The sequence below is a fragment of the Palaemon carinicauda genome, chromosome 22 (genome assembly GCF_036898095.1).
Source record: "Palaemon carinicauda isolate YSFRI2023 chromosome 22, ASM3689809v2, whole genome shotgun sequence".
Classification (NCBI taxonomy): domain Eukaryota; kingdom Metazoa; phylum Arthropoda; class Malacostraca; order Decapoda; family Palaemonidae; genus Palaemon; species Palaemon carinicauda.
In genome coordinates, this window is record NC_090746.1 from 69,141,813 (window position 1) to 69,166,275 (window position 24,463).

At 40.5% G+C, this 24,463-nt stretch overlaps 1 protein-coding gene across 1 annotated transcript in view; it reads right to left on the minus strand.

Moving 5' to 3' along the window:
• Window positions 1-19,672, minus strand: part of LOC137616532 (putative protein MSS51 homolog, mitochondrial) — a 92,424-nt gene extending 72,752 nt beyond the window's left edge. Inside the window, exon 1 of the mRNA XM_068346373.1 lies at window positions 19,555-19,672. The gene's annotated coding sequence lies outside the window, so the exon portion shown is untranslated. The remainder of the gene's footprint in view (window positions 1-19,554) is intronic.
• Window positions 19,673-24,463: the final 4,791 nt, after the last annotated feature.

Below are 24,463 nucleotides of genomic sequence, written 5' to 3' on the forward strand. Positions count from 1 at the left end.
TATGGAAGTATTTGCTTCTGACCGAGAGTTTGCTTGATAAGCAAGTAACCAGCTAGTCTACCCCAACCCCCTCCCGCTAACTAGCGGATGGGGTAATTATCCCTCATTAAAATTGTCTTGGCTGGTTTTCAGCATTGCCGAAAGTAATACCCTAATAAATAGCGAAGGTTTGTATCTGTCGGAACAAATCTTTTTTAAATCATGATTTTTGCTAATAAATCAAGTTTTTGATCAAATGACTTGAAATTTTTATATGAAGGCATTATATATGTCTAAAACATATATAAAAATGGTATATTTTGAACAAATAGAAAAAAATGGAAGACATAGCAGACGGTCCCCTTCTATGGAAGACACAGCAGACGGTCCCCTTCAGAGTGATTCATCTTTGGGAGGGTGAGAGTCCAAACCAACTGACCTTGGCATTGACCAGGGGTTCTCTCTACCTTGATTTAAGACCGAAAGTAGTAGGAACCCTGCCCTCGCTAAATCTTGTGCCATGCACTACTAACAGCCAGCAGGAAGCTGTGTTTGTGATACTAGCAATGTAGCCAGTCTTTTAATGTGGGAACTCTGATCGTAAAGAAAAAGTACTAAGACTACCCAATAGCCTCCCTCGTAGGAGAATTGGGGAACGTAACAAGTATTATTTCTATACAGTACTTAGGATACACATTGAAATGAGTCTTACCTGCAGAGGGGGGAGGTCAGATGTGCTGGGTACCATGGTGCTGTGTGCCCCCCCCCCAAGGGGTGGGAGGAAGAAGAGAGTCAGTCTTCTTAATAATTCACCCCAGAGTAACCCAGGTAACCTTAGCCCTCAACCCCCAGCTACTTGTCCATCAAGGAGCTTGAGGTGTTTAGACCACTTGTGCAGCTAACACAGGCCCAATGTAAAGCTTTTCTATGTTCCTGTGGTTTACGTCCTGCAGGTAGTGGGCAGTGAAGGTCGTCTGACGCTTCCACACGGCCGCTTGCAATACCTGCGCCACAGAGTAGTTTTTCTCTAACGCCAGGGATGTTGCTATGTCCCTGACATCATGAGCTCTAGGTCATTTGGTGGGAGGGTCAGCTCTGAGTGCAAACTCAATAACCTTACGGATACACGAGGAGATGGTGTTCCTCATGACCCTCCCCATGACCTTCCCGGTGCTGACAAACAGTGACGATGCAAAGGGGCGAGCAGCTGATGTTCTCTTTAGGTAACACCTGACTCCTTACTGGACAAAGTACCAGTTGGTCTGGGTCTTCGGTTACAAAATGCAGACTCTCTATCTGGAATGGGCCGAACCTAGGGTCTGGATTTTGAGTCAGCAATAAACTCTAAACTCAGGGACAAAGTTGAGGATTACTTCTCCCCATCTCCTTGAGTGGGAGACGTCGGAAGATAGACCATGCATCTCACTTACTCTCTTGGCCGAGGACAAAGCGAGTAAGAATACCGTCTTCATTGTGAGGTGGCGATCTGTTGCCTGGCGGAATAGTTCATAGGAAGGGCGCTTCACGGATTGAAGTACTCGAACCACATTCCAAGGAGGTCTCGGTTCCAACTGGTGACAAGAAATCTCATAGCTCCGTATGAGTGAGGAAAGTTCCGAGGAGGAAATATCTACTCCTCTCAGTTTAAAGGCTGAACTCAAGGCTGAGCAGTAACCTTTGACTGCTGAAACTAATAGAACCATTTCTTCCCGAAGGTATGCAAGAAACTGCGCTATACAGTATATTCCATCCACCCCACGATCATCAGAAAAATGGGAAAGGCACTCGACTACCTGGTCAACCAATTACCCCGTACGGTGGTCAACAATCCCCCGGGATTGTGACTGTTGTTCCCCTCACCTATGGGCTAGCAAGTTCCCTTGAGTGGAACAAGCGACCTTGGTACTCAAGTGAAAGTCAATGCTCCTCAGTACGTCCCAAGGGGTCGGGAGATTGTGTAGCAAGAAAACTTCTCGAGTTGATGTCGAGACGTGCAACTGATTGCATACTTCTATGAAGGACGGGGAAGATCTTATCATCCCTCCAACTGCCACTAATCTAGTAGGGGTTGGCCGAGTAAGAATGATACAAATCGGTAAACTAGGTAGCCAGTACTGCTTATATTATTACTGTACAGCAAATCTCCTTAAAAATTGCTTTTCATACAAGATACTGATTGGTAGCTACCGAACGCACCCAACTACTCCCAAAGAATAAGATTGAGACGAATCTTCAATCTATTGTTGGACAGGTAATATGTGCCTAAGTCTATCAACAGAACAGTAACACAGACCGGGGAGCCGGACGAACATACAGGTATAGCCCGAATTATAGTCGTGTCCGGAACTCGGTTGGAGAACGTTGAAAACGTTTGTAACCGAGATTTTCTCCTTATGAAAGACGAAAAACCTTCTAAGAAACGGACTTGCTTATGAGAAGTTTTTGGTCCATGTATTTTTTTAAAAACCAAGACCTTCAATCAGAAAGAAATGAAGGAACTGCCTATGAAAACAAACCACATACACAGTATGTCTAGTTGCGGGAAGGTAGATGAGTAATGTATACAGTGAACCCTCGCTACTTCGCGGTTCGACCATCGCGGATTCACCACTTCGCGGATTTTTTCCATAACCCATATATATACAGTAATATATATATATATATATATATATATATATATATATATATATGTATGCATGTATTTATGTATATATGTATGTATGTATATATGTAGGTATGTATATATGTATGTATGTATATATGTAGGTATGTATATGTGTATACATGTATATATATATATATATATATACAGTGGAACCTCTACACACGAACGTATCTACATCCGAATTTTCCAACATCCGAAGTAAAATTCGAGCAAATTTTTGACTCTACACCCGAATTTTATTTCGACACACGAAGTAAACATTACGCCATTGAGCGTCGAGTGCTCAGTTCTCTTTTCATGTGTGTATCGTGTGGTTGTCCTCTGTTTGGTCTGTTATTAACAGTGCTTATTTTCTTCCTTTTCTCACATTTCCTTTTTGATTTTACCTATAATCATGGTGCCTAAGAAGCTAAGTTTCAGTACAGGAAGAAGGCAATTCTTTCATTAGAATTGAAGCAAGAAATTATAGAAAAACATGAGAGCAGTGTGCATGTGAGTGATACTGTATGGCTAAACAATATGGCCGGAATAGGCCTATTATCTCGAGGATCATCAAGCTGAAGGCAGCCATTAAAGCAAATAACCATCGAAGGGGATCACTATTATTACAAGACATCTTAGCAATACCCTGGAAGAGATAGAACGCCTTTTGTTGATAGGGATAAAGGACAAAGAGATTGTTGGCAACGATCATTTGTGAGAAGGGCCAGCGTGATGAAAAGAAAGAAAGAAAAAAGTGAAGCAAAGAAAACCATGATAGCATTAACAAGCTCTTTTAAATAAGACTTCTCTCTTTTTCTGTTTCTCTCTAAACATAGCATTAACATTTTCTTTAAATAAAATCTCTCTCTCTCTCTCTCTCTCTCTCTCTCTCTCTTCTTCGCTGTTATAGTGTTAGATACGTCTATTATTTTTTTCCGAGAGAGAGAGAGAGAGAGAGAGAGAGAGAGAGATTAAACAAAAATGTGTTTAGAGTACATATGATTTTTAACAGCGTCAACGAGTTGAAAAACAATTAAATGTAACTAAGAAAGTAATAACAGCTAATCTGAATTCCTTTATTAACTAAAACAGGAATTGCTACGCAGTAAGAGAGACGGTCGGGGAGGAGGTAGAGATGGTGACTGCGATAACATACCGTAACTCGTCACTGAAAGTGATGAAAATAAAAAAATCAAAAGAAAAAAAATGTAAAAAATATGAAATATAAAAATAAAAAAAAATAAATAAGCTAAGTTAGATTAAAATTTCCGTAGTTTAAGTTACGGTATGTTATCGCAGTCACCATCTCTACCTACTCACCGATCGTGTCTCCTCGTGCGTGTGTGTGTGTTTGCGCATACGCACACGAGTGTGTTTGTATCAATATTTGTTTTAGTTAATAAAGGAATTCAGATTCGCTGATATTGTTTTTTTAGTTACATTTAACTGTCTTTCAACTCGTTAACACTGTTAAAAATCATATGTACACAACACATTTTTGTTTAATCTCTCATTTTTGTTCAATCTCTCATTTTTGCTTAAAATCTCTCTCTCTCTCTCTCTCTCTCTCTCTCTCTCTCTCTCTCTCTCTCTCTCTCTCTCTCTCTCTCTCTCTCAGTTAAAATTAATAGACGTCTCTAACACTAACAGTGAAGAAGAACAAGAGAGAGAGAGAGAGAGAGAGAGAGAGAGAGAGAGAGAGAGAGAGAGAGAGAGAGAGAGAGAGAGAGAGAGAGAGAGAGTATTTATTTAAAGAACATGTTAACACCATGTCTACCTTCTCGCCGATCGTCCGTCTCCGGCGTAGCAAATCCTACACCTGCGTTGGCCTGTCTCTAAGGTAAAGTGGCAATAAAACACATTTTTTATTTATTATTTCTTTATAAGTATCTTTTTTACATGCTTCTTACATATTATGCAGTAATGTTATTGTTATGTGTAATTATGTGTAGCCATTTATTAAGGATTTATTATGGGTTTTTAGGCTGAGGAACGAATTAAATGAATTACCATGTATTCTTATGGGAAAATTCGTTTCTACATCCGAACATTTTCTACATCCGAAGTTGGTTCTGGAACGGATTAAATTCGTATGTAGAGGTACCACTGTATATATATACACACACACACATATATATATATATATATATATATATATATATATATATATATATATATATATATATATATATACAGTACCCGACAAAAATATGCGACTACCCCCCGTAAAAACACAACAAAAAATGATTACGTACATTCATAATGGGAATGAAACATAATAAAAAGTTTTAATTACCTTGATTAATATTTTGTTGGACCACCCTTCCTCTTCAACACCTGCTTTAGACGTTTTGGAATTGACAAAGCCAAGTTACGGAGGGTTTGTGGAGGTATATTGGCCCACGACTCTCGGATGGCTGCTTCCAAACGCGGCAGAGAGCTGACGTCTTTCGACTGAAGGTCCTTTTTAATTATGCTCCAGAGATTTTCTATGGGGTTAATATCTGGAGAGCTACCTGGCCAATCGTCTATGATTGGTATATCACACACTGACAACCAATCCTTGACAACACGAGCAGTGTGGCAAGGTGCACCGTCTTGCTGGAACACCTGTGCACCTGTTATCTCGAAAGATTCGTGCAAATGTTCAGCAAGGAGGTCCAAATAAATTTCTTTGTTCACACGAACATTAGGGGGTAAAAAAACAAGCTTACCAAGGCCAAGTCCACTAAAACAACCCCAAACCATAAGCGTATCAGGGTGCTTAACGGTACTCTCAATGTACCGGGGATCTAACGGGTCACTACCTTTACGACGGTACACTCGTGAATTTCTATTACAGGTAATATTAAAATTAGCCTCATCTGACCACAAAACCCTCAGCCACTGATCCTCACTCCACTGTCCGTATTTCTTAGCGAAATCACACCGCTTTACCCGCTGCTTCTTTGTAATGAGAGGCTTCTTTGTGCGCTTGAAGCTGTTGTACCCTAACTCGTTCAACCGCCGTGACACTGTTCTCACAGACACACCAGAAAACACTCCAGGATTCTCCTCCTTTATTTTTCTAGCTGTGGTAGACGTTTGTGATTCCACAGTACGTTTCAAAATGCTAATAGCACGTCTAGAAGTTTTCCTAGAACGGCCAGGCCGTTGTTTAACTTTCGGTGTTTGTTTACACCCACCCTCGCGCCATAAGCGAATGTACTTCTTCACACTCGTCGGCCCCGCACCAGTAAAATTACAAATTTCTTTAATTGTATGGCCTGCAACCTTTAGTCCCACTATTTGCGCAATACAATCACTGGTTAAATCCTTTGTAGGTGCCATAGTACAGTCACTAGCACCAAAAACCACCGAACAACTGCGATAATCCAAGGGGTGGTAAGGGAAGAGCACGCGCAAGAGAACCGCGCACCGCCATTAACAGAGAGAGACTGAGGGGCTTTCTCAGGTAGCGGGAAGGCCAGGAGGCATTCTGTGACGTCACCGTGGAGTCGCATTTCATGGGCGAATTTTATTCACCCTCGAGAAACATGATTCTTTTTTCGCCAAAAATATGCGACCATGGGGCCGAGTGGTCGCATATTTTTGTCGGGTACTGTATATATAAAGTAGGAAGATGTGATGTAGTTCTAAGGGAAAAGTATGGGAAATATGTCTGGGTAATAAGCAAAGCTCTACTTCCAGTTTGTTTCTTCATTATGATCAGAGATAAATGTAAACAAAACATTGGTTGCCATTTTTTATCGTGCTTTTTAGCGTGTTTAGGAAACGCATGATATAAAATCACCTTTAATATTTGTGCCTGTTTTAGTTTAGGGTACTGTAGTGCATGCATTAAGTGTTCTGTACATTAAAAGGTAGTTTTTTAACAGTACTACGTACAAGGGAAGGTTTTAAAAGTCAAAATATACATGTTGAATAAGTAGGTAAATATGGTGTCACTACTTCGCGGATTTTCACCTATCACGGCCGCGTCTGGAACCTATCTACCGCGATAAACGAGGGTTCACTGTAATCTGTTTTCCCCTAAGGGACATAGCCATCAACACATACAACTTATTAGAACGGAGTTCTAATTGTAAGATGGTGTATAGCCCTTGTCGGCAGAAAGATTGCCTGCACGCATATGTACCTGCCCATGCATATTCTTTGCATCCCATTTAAAGTTTAAAACTAATGTGAGCCAGGTTGAGGCAACAATATTGTACAAGGAATTTTTTATCATTGACTAGCTGTAGTATTTTTTTTAAGATGTGAGCACATATGCCCACCAAAAATGTTATTTTGATAATAAAATAAATTTTTGAATATACTTACCCGGTGATTATAATAGCTGCAACTCTGTTGCCCGACAGACAACTCTACGGTAAAAACTCGCCAGCGATCGCTACACAGGTTGCGGGTGTGCCCAACAGCGCCATCTGTCGTCCAGATACCCAGTACTCAATGTAAACAAAAGACTCAATTTTCTCCTCGTTCCACTGCGTCTCTATTGGGGAGGAAGGGAGGGTCCTTTAATTTATAATCACCGGGTAAGTATATTCAAAAATTTATTTTATTATCAAAATAACATTTTTCAATATTTAACTTAGCCGGTGATTATAATAGCTGATTCACACCCAGGGGGGTGGGTAGAGACCAGCAATATATGTTTACATTATTATGAGCTAAGAGTTTTTATTTCATTTTAGAAGTTATCAAAATAACAAAAACAAAATAAATAGGTACCTGGTAAGGAAGTCGACTTGAACAATTTCTCTGCCTTTTAAGTACGTCTTCCTTACGGAGCCTCGCGATCCTCTTAGGATGCTGAACGACCCCTAGGATCTGAAGTATCAAGGGTTGCAACCCATACAACAGGACCTCATCAAAACCCCTAATCTAGGCGCTCTCAAGAAATGACTTTGACCACCCGCCAAATCAACCAGGATGCGAAAGGCTTCTTAGCCTTCCGGACAACCCAAAAAACAACAATAAAAAACATTTCAAGAGAAAGATTAAAAGGGTATGGAATTAGGGAATTGTAGTGGTTGAGCCCTCACCCACTACTGCACTCGCTGCTACGAGTGGTCCCAGTGTGTAGCAGTTCTTGTAAAGAGACTGGACATCTTTCAAGTAAAGTGACGCGAACACTGACTTGCTTCTCCAATAGGTTGCGTCCATTATACTTTGCAGAGATATATTTTGCTTAAAGGCCACGTAAGTTGTTACAGCTCTAACTTCGTGCGTCTTCACCTTAAGCAAAGTTCGGTCTTCCTCACTCAGATGTGAATGAGCTTCTCGTATTAACAATCTGATAAAGTCTGACCAAGCATTCTTTGACAAAGGCAAGGATGGTTTCTTAACTGAACACCATAAAGCTTCAGATTGGCCTTGTAAAGGTTTAGTACGCTTTAAATAGAACTTAAGAGCTCTAACAGGGCATAAGACTCTTTCTAGTTCATTGCCTACGATCTCCGATAAGCTGGGGATATCGAAAGATTTAGGCCAAGGCCGAGAAGGCAGCTCATTTTTGGCTAGAAAACCAAGTTGTAGCGAACAAGTGGCTTTTTCTGACGAAAATCCTATGTTCTTGCTGAAGGCATGAATCTCACTGGCTCTTTTAGCCGAGGCTAAGCATACCAGGAAAAGAGTCTTAAGAGTGAGATCTTTCAGGGAGGCTGATTGTAACGGCTCCAACCTGTCTGATATGAAGAATCTTAGTACCACGTCTAAATTCCATCCAGGGGTAGCCAAACGACGCTCCTTGGTGGTCTCAAAAGACTTAAGGAGGTCTTGCAGATCTTTATGTTTGGAAAGATCTAAGCCTCTATGCCGGAAGGCCGATGCCAACATGCTTCTGTAGCCCTTGATAGTGGGAGCTGAAAGGGATCGTCCTTTTCTCAGGTAAAAGAGAAAAACAGCTATTTGAGCTACAGAGGTACTGGTCGAGGATACAGAAACTGACTTGCACCAGTCTCGGAAGACTTCCCACTTCGATAGGTAGACTCTAATGGAAGCTCTCCTTGCTCTAGCAATCGCACTGCCTGCTTCCTTCGAAAAGCCTCTAGCTCTCGAGAGTCTTTCGATAGACTGAAGGCAGTCAGACGAAGAGCGTGGAGGCTTTGGAGTACCTTCTTTACGTGTGGCTGACGTAGAAGGTCTACCCTTAGAGGAAGACTACTGGGAACGTCTACTAACCATCGAAGTATCTCGGTGAACCATTCTCTCGCGGGCCAGAGGGAAGCAACTAACGTCAACCTTGTCCCTTCGTGAGAGGCGAACTTCTGCAGTACCTTGTTGACAATCTTGAATGGTGGGAATGCGTAGAGATCCAGATGTGACCAATCTAGGAGGAAAGCATCTATATGTATTGCTGCTGGGTCCGGGACTGGAGAGCAATAGATTGGAAGCCTCTTGGTCAGCGAGGTTGCAAAGAGATCTATGGATGGTTTTACCCCAAGTGGCCCAAAGTCTCTTGCACACATCCTTGTGGAGGGTCCATTCGGTTGGAATTACTTGCCCTTTCCGACTGAGACAATCTGCTATGACGTTCAAGTCGCCTTGGATGAACCTCGTTATTAGGTAGATGTCTTGACCTATTGACCAGATGAGCAGGTCCCTTGTGATCTCGTACAACGTCAGTGAGTGGGTACCTCCTTGTTTGGAGATGTACGCCAAGGCCGTGGTGATGTCCGAGTTAACTTCCACCACTTTGCCTCGAAGGAGAGACTTGAAGCTTTTCAAGGCCAGATGTACTGCCAACAGCTCCTTGCAGTTGATATGCATGCTCCTCTGACTCGAGTTCCACAGTCCTGAGCATTCCCGACCGTCTAGTGTCGCGCCCCAGCCCACGTCCGATGCGTCCGAGAAGAGAACGTGATTGGGAGTCTGAACAGCCAGGGGAAGACCCTCTCTTAGGTTGATATTGTCCTTCCACCAAGTCAGACAAGACTTTATCTTTTCGGAAACCGGGATCGAGACCGCTTCTAGCGTCTTGTCCTTTTTCCAGTGAAAAGCTAGATGGTATTGAAGAGGACGGAGGTATAGTCTTCCTAGTGACACAAATTGTTCCACGGATGACAGCGTCCCTACCAGACTCATCCACAGCCTGACTGAGCAGCGTTCCTTCTTCAGCATCTTCTGGATGGATAGCAGGACTTGATCTATTCTGGGGGCTGATCGTCTTGTTGTTCAGCAACATCCTCATCAGAGGGTTCCTCATCCGAAAACTGATGAGGAAACGGCAACGGAGTGGGCAACGTCTGGCTCGCTGAGTCCGGTCGCACTGGTGGATGCGTGACGGAGCCGGACACAATATCATGGAACTGCTGCACAGTCTGTGAACTGTCAACAACCATGGGTGCGCGAGGAAGCACAGCGTCAACCCGAGACTGTCTAGACCGTCTGGGTTGTGCAGTCAACACCCTACCGGGTTGCTGAGGTTGACGCACTGCGTCAAAACAAGTCACCTCTGCTGGTTGTTGAACGTCCTGAACGTCAACAACCACCTCCGAGCGTCGCTTAACGTCAACGTGCGGCTGGCAACCCACACTGGGTCGCATCGGTGGAGGAACCACCTCAACTGGCAGACGCGAGTAGGTTACCTCAGCGTCAACAGGGCGCACAACCGACCGGTTGGAAGGTTGTTGGCCAGAAGGTTCGGTAGCAACCTTCTCCGCATTAAAGTCCTCTATCAAGGACGCAAGTTTGGACTGCATGTCTTGCAGCAAAGCCCATTTAAGGTCTACGGGAGCAGGTGTGGCAACAGACGGGGTTAGCGACTGAGGCGGTACCGTTTACCATCCCTGAAAGCCTTGTTATGCGTGACATAATTGTACAGCAAAACTTCAAAGGCTCGAAAACAGCTGTGAAGTTGACCTGCAAACAACTTGGAGCGTCTCCTGGCCAGGCGCCAGGGAGAGTCTACGAGAATTGAGAAGTCTATCTGGGCAGAAGCATGAACTCCCAAGCCGAGAACTTCTCTCGTGTCATATCAGACTCTCGCTCTATAAACCAGTTTAAAGAAGGGAAAGCAAAGGCTGTATCCCCCAAACTCCTCCTGGTGAAAAACCAGTCGCCTAGCCAACGTAAAGCTCTCTAGGAGAGCGAGAGAGCACTAGCTTAAAAACAACGGCTTCGAAGTAGCTAGGCCTAGTGTAAGCTCTGACGTTTAGGCGAACGAGGAGCAGCAGTTACAAAAAGATCCGGACAAAGATCCTTAAAAAAAATCATCATGATTTAATTAAAGTCCATAGGAGGCTAAGCAGCTTTAGGCTCCTCTCCATCTGACAGAGTCCTCAAGGGAATATCAGTAGTAGGGTGAACAGCAACTTCCTCATCTACAGGAACCTTGTCCGATAAAAGCTGAGTCTCAAGCAAGGGAGAGACCTACCGTGGTGGCAATGCTTTACAAGCAGAGTCCACACTCACTGGTGCATTAGTAGCGGACCAGAACGCAACGTCATGTAACTGCTTGACAGTCTGTGAACTGTCAACAACTGAACTGTCAACCACAACAGGTGCGTGAGGACGCACAGCGTCCACTCGAGACTGCTTTGACTGCCTAGACTGAGCAGTCAAAACAACTCTAGAATGCGGAGGTTGACGCACAGCGTCAAAACAAGTCAACTTCGATTGTTAGTGAACGTCTTGAACGTCAACAGGAGCATCAGCAAGTGGCCTAACGTCCAAATGCGGCTGAAAAACCACACGAGACCGCATCGAGTGTGGTTCTAAACAACCTGACTGACGTGACTAAGCTACGCCAACGTCAACAGTAAGCACAAAGGAACGTTAGGTTGGCTGAAAGCCAGGATATCGATGAGATAAACGGCTAGACTCAACGGACTAATCGGCAGAATAGTCTTCCATAAGGGAGGCAAGCATATACTGCATGTCTTGCCATACAACCCATTAAGGATCAACGGAAATGGTTGTGGTAAGAGACGAGGGTAACGTCTGTGACCGCAACACTTTGCCTACAAAAAAAGACTCTCTGAGTCTGTGTTACGCTTTTGTTAGGCGGCGAGCAGTTATCCGATGACTGCATAGGGTCAGAGCTGTCCTAATGGTTGTAACCAGGACGCTGGACCTGTCCTGAAAGGACTGACTTTCGCTTAAGGGCTTCGAAACCTTGTGACAGGTTTCTTATGCGAAAAGTCTTCGGATGACGAGGAGAAACAACGTCTCTCTCGTTTTATGGTAGGGGAGATCTTGGTAAGATACACCCGATACCATAGAGGGAAAACGTCTGTTCGTTGGTCAAGGCCTCTCGAACCCATAAGTCGTTTGACATTACTTCTCCCCTGGGCTTGGGAGCATGTAAGAGGTCCCGGACTAGGTGAACGACAGGCACGAACAGACGAACCCTCGGACGCAACACTGTAACACTTTGCGCATATCACTTTATCACTTCGATTTTCTGTTTTGCACTTATTTCACTGAAATCGAAACTTTTACTGATTTCTACCTGAAACACGCAATTCTACCCTTCATTAAAAGGTAGTAATTGCGAAATCAGTCGTATAATGCAAGCTCATTAATACCAGCAAAAAACAGAAAACATATTTTAAGATAAAAAAATCAGTGGCTGGGAAAGAGACTAAACACTAGTTCATATAACTACGTTTTCAATCTCTCACCGCACATAGCCTGGGGACGAGAATAAAAAACTAAAACGTTTTATCCTTCCTCCCCTTACAGCGACTAGGGACGAGAGTAACACGAGAACAACGTCACCCGCTTGAATGGAACGTTTTCTCTCCTCTCTCTCCCTCCGTCTCTATCTCTCTCTCTCTTGATTTCGCACCTAAGAGAAGAGCCCAATTATATTTCGTCACAAAAACATGTTATTTGACTAAAGGAAAAAACTGAAAGGTTTTTCAAATAAAAAGTTCCTTTAAAATAGAATTTAAAACATTTAAGCTAAGAAAGAATGAACAAAACGTCAGAATCGATTTACTCTTACTGCAAAGTGAAACCGTGATACACTCTCTCTCTATAGTAACGATAGAGCGCATGTTGAACGTCCTGAACGTCAACAACTGCGTAGCATAAATAAACTAAACGTTAGTTCATCTTTGAAAACAGTACGAAGACTATCAAAGAAATTCTTTCATAAAATATTACATTTAAAAAGTTTTAAATCCTTAGCTCTTTAAAAGCTAATTACGATATAAAGGGCTCAACGTTGATTAACTTCGGTTTCCAAGTTAGGACCGCCTACTCTCAGGAAAGGTCTATATAAACAAAACATTAAAATTATTTTATATGTTTATAATAAATGGAAAGTTAATCGAAGAGGCCTAATAAAGGCGGAGAGATATAAAATATATAGAGGAAAATCTATAACGTGATATAATTACTAAAAGCCTAAACACACTTCCGTCTAAGGGAAGGGTCGGCCATTTAAAAGTGAAAGAAAGCCCATACTCTCTTTGTCACCATAATTAAATCTATCCAAAACGAATTCAAGATTTAAGATGAAGATAAAACACCTGCATAGCGAAAGCTCAAAACTAGAATAAAGTACTTCACCAATTAGTTGTGAAAAAACTCCAGTTTAGCAACAGCGAGTAAGTACGTCTTGTCGACAGCTCGACAGAGAGAAAATTGAGTCTTTTGTTTACATTGAGTACTGGGTATCTGGACGACAGATGGCGCTGTTGGGCACACCCGCAACCTGTGTAGCGATCGCTGGCGAGTTTTTACCGTAGAGTTCTGTCGGGCAACAGAGTTGCAGCTATTATAATCACCGGCTAAGTTAAATATTGAAAAAAGGGATTTTGACGAAGGAAAAATCCATTTCTGGGCGAGGAACCTGTGTCGCCCTGTGAAATGCTCCTATAGCACCATTTCTAAGGCATAGTTATTGCTAAATATACCAGAGAAAAAAAGGATGCATGGAATGCCAGGAGATACTACCGCTAGAGAGTTTGGGGTCTTTTGACTGGCCAGAAAGTACTACTGTACATTGGATCCTTCTCTCTGGTTACGGTTCATTTTCCCTTTGCCTACACACACACTGAATAGTCTGGCCTGTTCTTTAGATATTCTCCTCTGTCCTCATACACCTGACAACACAGATTACCAAACAATTCTTCCTCACTCAAGGGGCTACTGCACTGTAATTGTCAGTGACTACTTTCCTCTTGGTAAGGGTAGAAGAGACTCTTTAGCTATGGCAAGCAGCTCTTCTAGGAGAAGGACACTACAAAATCAAACCATTGTTCTCTAGTCATGGGTAGTGCCATAACCTCTGTACCATGTCTTCCACTGCCTTGGGTTAGAGTTCTCTTGCTTGAGGGTACACTCGAGCACACCCTGTTATCTTACAGTATTTCTTTTCCTCTTGTTTTGTTGAAGTTTGTGTATTTTTATAGGAGATATTTATTTTAATGTTACTCTTCTTAAAAAATTTAATTTCCCTTTTTTCTTTTCCTCACTGGGCTATTTTCCCCGTTGGAGCCCCTTGGCTTATGGCATCCTGCTTTTCCAACTAGGGTTGTAGCTTAGCAAGTAATAATAATAATAATAATAATAATAATAATAATAATAAACCCAGCTCGCTCACTCTATGAGTGTCGGTATAGTAAACTGGGGCGTGATAGAACCACGACCATAAGTCAGGCAGTTAGACCTCTCCCTCATCAACATCCCCCGGAACGATGTGCATTTCTCAATTGGTTTGCCTATCCTCCTTGTGGGCAGGGCTTGCAAGCGTTCATACACTGACAAAGGTGTCTGGCACCCTAATGGGCGGGGGTTTGTAACATTTGTAAATGTAATGAGCAGTTATTATTATTATTACTTGCTAAGCTACAACCCTAATTGGAAAAGCGGGATGCTATAAGACCAGGGGCTCCAACAGGGAAAATAGCTCAGTGAGGAAAGGAAACAAAGAAAAATATTTTAAGTAGAGCAACATGATTAAAATAAATATCTCCTTTGCAAACTATAAAAATTTTAACAAAACAAGAGGAAGAGAAATAAGATAGAATAGTGTGCCCAAGTGTAACCTCAAGCAAGAGAACTCTGACCCAAGACAGTGGAAGACCATTGTACAGAGGCTATGGCACTACCTTAGATTAGAGAACAATGGTTTGATTTTGGAGTTCTCCTAGAAGAGCTGCTAACCAAAGCTAAAGTCTCTTCTACTCTTACAAAGAGAAAAGTAGCCACTGAACAATTACAGGGCAGTAAGAATTGTTTGGTAATCTGTGTTGTCAAGTGTATGAGGACAGAAGAGAATGTGTAAAGAATAGGACAAACTATTCGGTATGTGTGTCAGGCAAAGGGAAAAAGAACCATAACCAGGGAGAAGGATCCAATGTACTACTGCCTGGCCAGTCAAAAGACCCCATAGGCCTAACTCTCTAGCGGTAGTATCTCAACGGGTGGCTGGTGCCCTGGCCAACCTACTAAGTTTGTTGCTACCATTCATAAATGTAAGCTAACACTGCTCCCTTAGGACTAAAGGTTTGAGACAATAACCTTGTTGGAGTAAAAACATAAAATGTCTCACAAGTCTGTCGTGTTAAACGAGAATCGAACAAATCGGTAGAAACCGAGTTTGTGGGAATAACATTAAGGTTCTTATAGATTTTTATGGAATATTAACGAACGACTGTTGAAGTTATATAAAACTTCTCAGGGACGAGAGTTTCCCATAATGGATATAGTCTAGTATGTGAGGGTTTGCTCAAGAAACACATACCGTACATCGAACTCTTTCTCGCTATTCAAAAAAACAACTACCGTCTAATACATGCAAAGACCTGCCAGAAGGAATTGAACTGGAATGTAAAATTCTTTCTGCTATGCTTACATCATGGCAGTAGCGATATTGATGCTGATTTCGCAAAAGGTGAGGCTTTCTCGGTCACGAGAGACAATCATGAACAATCTGCTAACCCAACTGCTAGATAGTGGGAGGGGTGGGGGAGGTGACAGTGGTGATTTGTCCAAAGCAAAAGACACACAGCAACCAGCTGGGAGTGTAGAGCGATGTTACATGTCACGTAACGGTTCTTCGTCATGCGACGCTATTCTGCCGCGTGACGCAGCATAGGAATGAGCAGACTGGATGACCAAACCCAGGGGGAGGGTGTCAACCATAGAGCTTTCAGTTGAAAGCTCTGGTTGTGCAAAATTGAGATTCAGCACGACGAGAACCCTGGGTTTCTGTCATGGAAACTCAAAAATTGGCAAAGAACTTTGTCACATGAGTTCATAGGGTCCGTGTGACAAGGACCTGAAGGTCCACGAGGGTTACAAGAGCCCGGAAGCTCAGCGTAGCCGATGAAATGAGAGCCGGAAGGCTCAATGTGACGAGAGTTGGGAAAACTCTCGTGTTATGCGATCCTGAAGGCTCGACATAAAGAGGGTTACAAGAGCCCATGGGTTCAGCGTAACGCCAGTTACAAGAGCCCGAAGGCTTAGCGTAACTGTGGTAACGAGAGCCAGAGGGCTCCACGCAATGGGAGACCGAAGACAACAGGTTACGAGATCCCTAAGGCTCAATGTAACAGGTGGCACAAGACATTGAAGGCTCAGCGTGATGCAGGTCAAGAGAACCCGAAGGCTCTGCATGACCAGGGTTGTGCGAGCCAGAAGGCTCCGTGTAACCAGAGGAAAAAGAGCCAGAGGGTTCAGCATAACCGGGTTGTGAGAGCCCGAAGGCTCTGCGCAGCTGGAACCCAAAGTTTCTGGGCCATGAGAACCCGAGGGCTCAGCGTAACCGGGGTTGCGAGAGGCCGAAGGTTCAACACAACAGGAACCCGAAGGTTCCGGGCCACAAGACCCCGAGAGTTCAGCGTAACCTGGGTTGTGAGACCACGAAGGGTCAACGCAACAGGAACCCAAAAGTTCCTGGCCACGAGACCCCAAGAGTTCAGAGTAACCTGGGTTGCGAGACCCCGAAGGCTCAACACAATAGGTTCCGGGCCATGAAAACCCGAAGACTCAGCATGACTTGGACCCGAAGGTCCCGTGCTAGGAGAACCTGAAGGTTCGGTGTCCCCCAAAAGACTTAGCGAGACAAGGACCCAAGGGTCCCGGGTTGCGAAAGCTCAAAGGCTCACTGCAACAGGAGCCAGAAGGCTTCGAAACAAGCCCAATGTCGGACCGTCACGAGACCCTGTATTTGTCCAGAGTCGATTGTCTGCCATTAAAACTACTTCTCTAGTTTTACCGGTTTTGACAACTGTACCTTTTGTCAAAGAGCTAAATATTCGTAGGTTAATTTCCTTGATAGGGTCATGGAAATCACGACCCATATCTAACTTTCCTATAAATGTTTTAAAAGCCTCTTTCCCCTTATCAAAAACACTTGAAAGATCCTTGCTTATTACTGGTGTTGCTGCTACACCTGTTGATATGATCACTAAATCAGATATCCTCAATGGCCTTTTCATCACTTTCATCTCTTTTGATTCTGGATGTCTAAAGTTCTGTATTACCAAGCCTACCTTGACCGCATGATAAGACCAATGATCCAAGATGCTTCATTGCTTCTGCCAAGTTTAGACGTCACATAAAACCGTGTACGTGCACTTTTTAGTAACTTTAATCCCTTGATTCCTCCTACTGTGTGTGTCCTTGTTTATAATTTCTTCCAATGTCTGGTCTACAGCAATTCTACCAAATGGGCCTGATGACCCAATTTGCACTGAAAATCCACCTTTGATGAAATGTGAATGAAGTTCAGGACATTTCTCCGAGACATTTCTGCTAAATGGACTGGGAGGTAATGAGCATAGTTAGTTTTATCCAATGCAAAACACCAGTAATCATTTCCTGTATACTTTCTAAATGCAAACTCTACAATTTCCTTCTAGCTCTTATGAGTCCAAGTAGTATCTCTACCGGTGTCAGGCAAATTTCTCGAAATCAATTGCGCAAAGGTAAATTTCTCGAATTCGATTGACCGAAAAATAATTTCTCAAACTATCATTTTCTCGAATGTCAATTACTCGAAAACAAACAAGTAAATTTCTCGAACAAAATCGAAAGTATCCCATAAGCGCCAAAGACCAATTTATAAAGAGGCTATTAGCATTCTGTAATGTCCTGTATGTACGGCCGTACGTATAATGCACGATACACTGCTTACCTATTTGTTATCACACTTTTGCGTCATAAAGGATATTAACTATTTTTTTTAGATAAAATAAATTATAACCTTCGTATTTTTTTCATTCCTTCATTTACAATAAATTTTTAACATTTATGTTTGTCAATGCAAAATTTTTCCTTGAAATACATGAAATTTTTTCCATTCAATTTTTTCGACAAAATAGATATCAGTTTTCGAGAAATATGGGATTCGAGAAAATGATAGTTCAAGAAATTATTTTTCGAGCAATTGAGTTCGAGAATTTGACTTTCGAGAAATTTACCTAAAATCATCTCTACCATGTTAACATTCATCCTCCACAATGAAGAGAGGTCCCTCTTTCATTCCTCAAACTGTACAAGTAACTTTTCCACAAATTCAGGATTGTTTGACAAGAATCATTGGCCAGACGAGATTTCAAGGAGGCAGCACAAATGTTGTCATGCCTCAGCATCACAACCGCTAGTTTCATCTAAATGAAACAATACAGAATTGCAAAGGCTTTCAGGCCATTCAGTAAAACTTTTCCATGCAAGTCACATGAGAGCCTCATATATCAACTTATGGAGTCTAACCGCTCTGTTGTATTGCTTACCCTAAATAACTCTCTTAATTGACCCACCAGAGATCTTGTCCATCATTACACAAACGCTATGCATACAGTAACAATATAATTAATTTGATGATCATGTTAGTGGAGGCTGGTTAGGCTGGAAGGTTTGGTTAGGATATTCAAATTGATAATGAGAAATGTTTGACAAATCTAAGACAACTTTACAAATAAGTCCACAACCAATGATATGCACCCCGACCGATGTTATATTGGAAACCCTCACCAATTAGATTTTCTATAAGAGGAAAATGTTGTTTATCCCAGTCTAGGGTATATATAGTTAGTTAGGACAAGGTAAACTAAGAATACGGTAGTCTAAGGGGGGAGGTCGTGGTAATTACGTAGCTAAGGATAAGGTTCCTAGGTTAGGTTAGGTGATGTTCTTGATCTAAAATACATTATTACCTCGTCAATATTTTCTTTAAGTTCTACCCAGTCTGCGCACCAGTCACAGGTAGCTCTTGTTTGGTTTAAAACATGATAGGATAGATAATTTGTGCATCCCAGAAAATAACGTATAAGGAAGGAAAGGTACGTTTTACAATTATTTATCAGACACCCAATAGGTGTCCCTTATTATCAGCGGATTAGGTTTTAATATTTTTATATGCAGTGAAAATAAGTGATGAAAGAAAACATGCATTTTTCTATAGGAAATACCCATTTCTTAGTAGAAAGGCTTCTCCCTTCCGTAACTATAATAAAACCCCTTAGGGTAGATGGTCTTTCATTCATGTCATAACATACAAAATTTTAATGTCTTTAACTTGAATAGTTTTCTTCAATATGATTATTAACCTACAGCAAACATTTACCACTTATAGTTCACGTGTTTGGCTATAAATCTACTCGCAAAATACTCAAGAATTCCTAAACAGGTGCCTGCTTAAGATATAAGGTAGGCTAGTCTATAAGGCTGAGGTAAGCATAACGTGGGCGCAGTCGTGATTCTTTCTTAACACCTTTTCCGTTTTATTTTTGTGATTTAATGATATATCGTGTAGTTAAATATACGAGGAGCATTTTGTAAATCGAAGGATTCGCAGTGTACATAAAATGGCGGTAAACAAAGACCCCCTTCATGTTATGCCCTATTTACAGCAAGCATCTTTGTGACAGTTAATTCCAGCATGCAATTCGCGTGTACTAAGTAATTTGCAATCAGTTAGACACCATTGATGATTAAAATAAGATAACCATAATGATATTTACCCAAAAACAAGATCCCAAATTTCGTAGAGGGAGAAAAGGCAGTAGACGCGAAGGGCGGTCGCGTGAGATTGGAGATAGTAATTGATGGCACAGGGTTGCCAAGTTTTCTAAGTGAGAAAAGGCGAAATTCTAATCAGCTTTAAGTTGAAAGGGCCAACCCATTGGTAAATAGGCAAAAAACAAACATTTAAGGCAAAGCTTTCTTTTTATGATATTGCTAACGGCCAACCACTTTTTTAAAATGTCAAATTTGAAGGTTTTGGCCTGAAAAAGGCCAACCTGGCAACCCTACATGGCAGATACCTTTTGTATAATTCGCATCCAGAAAATTTCATCAATAAACAAAATTTTTTTAGTTTAAATTCAATTGTCATTTTAATTCTTTTGTACATATATATATATATATATATAGAGAGAGAGAGAGAGAGAGAGAGAGAGAGAGAGAGAGAGAGAGAGAGAGAGAGAGAGAGAGAGAGAGAGAGAGAGAGAGAGAGAGAGAGAGAGAGAGAGAGAGAGAATACTGTATACTGTACTTTGAAAATAGATTTTAGTCTTACTCATCCTCAATTATCTCTAATTATATGGAATTAAAAACCAGTGGCAAGTGAAAATATAAAATATTAAAAGAAAGGGAAATACTATATTGTTTTGTTGTTACAGGCAAAACGCATGACTGGTCCCGTTTGTTTCAATAATGAGATTTTATATAATAATAATAATAATAATAATAATGTTTATTGGACAAAAGATATTTACATTCAAAGATTTACAAAAAGAAAAAAAGACTCAGTCCAAGCCCATGTGGAGCAGAGCTCTTCGGGCAATAATACAACAAGATAATATCATCAATTAAGTAAAAATAAAAAATAAAGTAAATATGGATATAGATATACAAAATGTACGCATACATATACATAATCATATGTATACAAATAGATACATATAAATGAGAATCTTAGCCTAAAAACAAATGGAAATGCATATTTATATGATAAGGAAAGATGGTATATGAAAGCTAATGGTATATACATTGAAAAAATTGTAGATATTAAGCAAAAAACTCAGTAAAAGAACTAGTTTTACAAATAAAATATTCTAAACAATGAAACATACTTGCGATGTGGTTAGGTAGGCAAGTATAAATATTTATTAATAAAGCTTAATACCCAGATAACAGGAGATTTGTATATGATTTCTTAAAAGACCGAACGCTAAGCAGTGCCTTTAGATAAGCGGGCAGAGTATTCCAAAGTTTAATACCTTGGTATAGATAGGATTGCTCGCATCTATTAATACGTATGAAAGGAAGAGTTAAGTTTGAATTTCTTGTTCCGTATGGATGAACTGATTGTTCCTGAATTATTTTTCGTCTTAAATCTGGAAATTTGTTCAAAATAAGTGTTTGGAACATCATATTCATTAAGGAGAGCTTATAATTGTCTTCCAGCTTCAATATCGAGAGAGACCGGAAAAGTGGCGATGTATGAGCTAAGTAATCACTGGAGCTTATGATTCTTACCAGTCTTTTTTGAATTACAATTAATGGTTGCAAGACATTTCTACTACTACTCCCCCACGCCGTATTGCAGTAATTTAGGTGAGGAGATACTAACGAGTGATACAATTGTTTTATAATATATAAGGGGAAATACTCTTTTAATCTATATATGATACCCATTACTTTGGCAATTTTATTAACTGTCATATTTACATGCTCACAGAAAGTTAGTTTATTATCAAGAATTATCCCTAAAAATTTACCACTGGACTTCTGATCCAGAGTGTGATTTCCTATAGCAACCCTTATGTTAACAGGAACTCTTCGTAGAGAAAAGATAATGAAGTATGTCTTTCTTTCATTTAAGGTTAACTTATTTGCTAGTAGCCAGTTTTTTACACGAGTTAAATCAGGCCCTTATATTTTTCTTAGATTTAATAACAAATATATTTCCATTACCAAAATATGGGCAATAGATTTACTTAGGTGGAATCAACATAAAGTCTCAGATGGATTATTATTGTAATAGTTTTAGGCTTACAGTATCCCCATGGTTATTTGTAATAATTTAGATAGACCTAATTTATGTGCGCTTTATTCCTCAGGTTAAAACCTTCGTTCCATTTCGTAGATTTGTTATCACTATACAGCTTTTAATACAGATAGTCGTTTTATCGAAGGAAGACTCGTGTGTAAAATATATAGTCAGTCATATCAACACTTTGCAATATTATACTTGAGAATGTAAACAGCTTTATAATGAAGAAACTACCTTCAGTGATCTAAATTTCCAATATGAATTAACCTTCTTCTTATTAATACTGAAAAAAATCCGAAAATGTCATGGCTATATAATATCTGCAGAATGATTGTCTTCGTATGGAATGAAATACTTTGTGATTCTTGACGAAATAGCCGTATATATATTAAATTTTCCTTCCATTATTATTACAAGCTAAACTACAACGGTGGTTGGAAAAGCAGGATGCTATAAGCCTAAGGGCATCAGTAAAGAAAAACAACCTAGTGAGGGAAGGAAACAAATAAAATACAAGAGAAGGAATTAACAATTACTACAAAATATTTTATAAACAGTAACATTAAAATATATCTTTCACACACACACACACATATATATATATATATATATATATATATATATATATATATATATATATATATATATATATATATAATCCATAAAAAGTTGAAGAAAAAACAAGAGAAATATAATAGAATAGTGCCCGTGTGTACCCTCAAGACAGTGGAAGACAATGATACAGAGATCATGGAACTACCCAACCAGAGAACAATAGTTTGATTTGGACAACAGGATCTGTATTCTGCATTAATTTCAGTCCTCCCTTAACTCAACTGTATCATAAAACATTTCCACCACACATTCCTTGAATTGTGCAAGAATTATTCTTTCGTAGATTTTTACTCTACTACCACAGTTTATGGTACTATACTACCCTTGACTGTTGTTATTTGAAATATTTGTTTCTGTACTCTCAAATGCATTTTTAAGATTAAAAATACATATATGGTATACTGTACTGTAATCTCTTCCTTTACACATGCTAAAGAAGGTGATGAATGCAAGAGTTGATGGGAGAAGTACAAGAGGAAGGCCAAAGTTTGGGTGGATGGATGGTGTGAAGAAAGCTCTGGGTGATAGGAGGATAGATGTGAGAGAGGCAAGAGAGCGTGCTAGAAATAGGAATGAATGGCGAGCAATTGTGACGCAGTTCCGGTAGGCCCTGCTGCTTCCTCCGGTGCCTTAGATGACCGCGGAGGTAGCAGCAGTAGGGGATTCAGCATTATGAAGCTTCATCTGTGGTGGATAATGTGGGAGGTTGGGCTGTGGCACCCTAGCAGTACCAGCTGAACTCGGCTGAGTCCCTGGTTAGGCTGGAGGAACGTAGAGAGTAGTCCCCCTTTTGTTTTGTTTCTTTGTTGATGTCAGCTACCCCCCAAAATTGGGGGAAGTGCCTTTGGTATATGGATGGATGGATTATCATTACTTGCTAAGCTACAAACCCTAGTTGGAAAAGCAGGATGCTACAGTATAAGCCCAAGGGCTTCATCAGTGAAAATTAGCTCATTGAAGAAAGGAATTAATGAAATATCTTAGAAACAATAACATTAAATAAATCTTTAAAAAAATTAAAAAAAGAAGAGAAATATGGTAGAATAGTGTGCCCAAGTGTACCCTCAAGCAAGAGAAAACTCTACCCCAAGACAGTGGAAGACCATGGTGCAGAGGCTATGGCATTACCAAAGACTAGAGAACAAAGGTTTGATTTTGGAATGTCCTCCTCCTAGAAGAGCTGCCTACCATGGCTAAAGTCTTCTACCATTACCAAGAGGAAAGTAGCCACTCAGCAATTGTAGTGCAGTAGTTAACCCCTTGAGTGTAGAAGAATTATTTGGTAATATCGGGGTTGTCAGGTGTATGAGCACAGAGAATATGTAAAGAATAGAGCCAGATTATTTGGTGTATATGTAGGCAAATAGAAAACGAGCTGTAACCAGAGAGAAGGATCCAGTATAGTAGTTAGACCAGTCAAAGGACCCAATAAATCCCTAGCAGTTCATATTTTTTATTACTGTACTTTACATGTTTTCGTTTCTTTACTGGTACCCATATTATAGCAGCACCATGCACTCTATGGTAAAAAAAAATTTTGAAATTTCTTTTCTCTTCAATATTTGCTATCATGAATGTGAAATATTTTTCTTTCTGCTATGTTGATATCACCATCTCTGACCCTTACCTTTGCATTTAAGAGTTTTCTATCTAATTGCCCTCCTTACTGTAGGCCTTTTTCTACCTCTCCAGTTATAATTTTTTTTCAATATAGCCTACACATGTAGCATTCCTTCCAGTGTTGCCTGCCAAGAGTGTCATGTAAATGTTACTGATACAATACTTATTTTTTACATTAACAATATTTCCCCTGATTTTTCAAAAATTTATAATGAACTCGACTTATCTGTCTCTTCCTCAAAGATCTACACAACTCCAGTTATCATGAAGGGTGTTGGGCACTGCAATTCATTTTGGCTGGAGTTGGATTTCAATTTTGCAAATCCAATCCTTTTCCAAGTTCAGTGTATCTACAGAACTCGCTGTATCAAATTTTTGTCCAGGAAAGGAAATAACTTTTAACTGGTTATAACAATAGACCTTTATAATGCGAAACAACAACAAAATGCAGCAATTTAGTGTTTTTAATGTACAGTATATGAAAAAGGTGTAGAGAAAACACCATACAGTACTACTGTATTCAGTGTATGTGTTGGCAGAATGAGGGGTTTGATGCATGACTACCTGTTCTGTTCAAAATTTTTCCTCACCTACTACCATGACAATAGTAAATCTAAAAATGGAAGTAAACACAGACA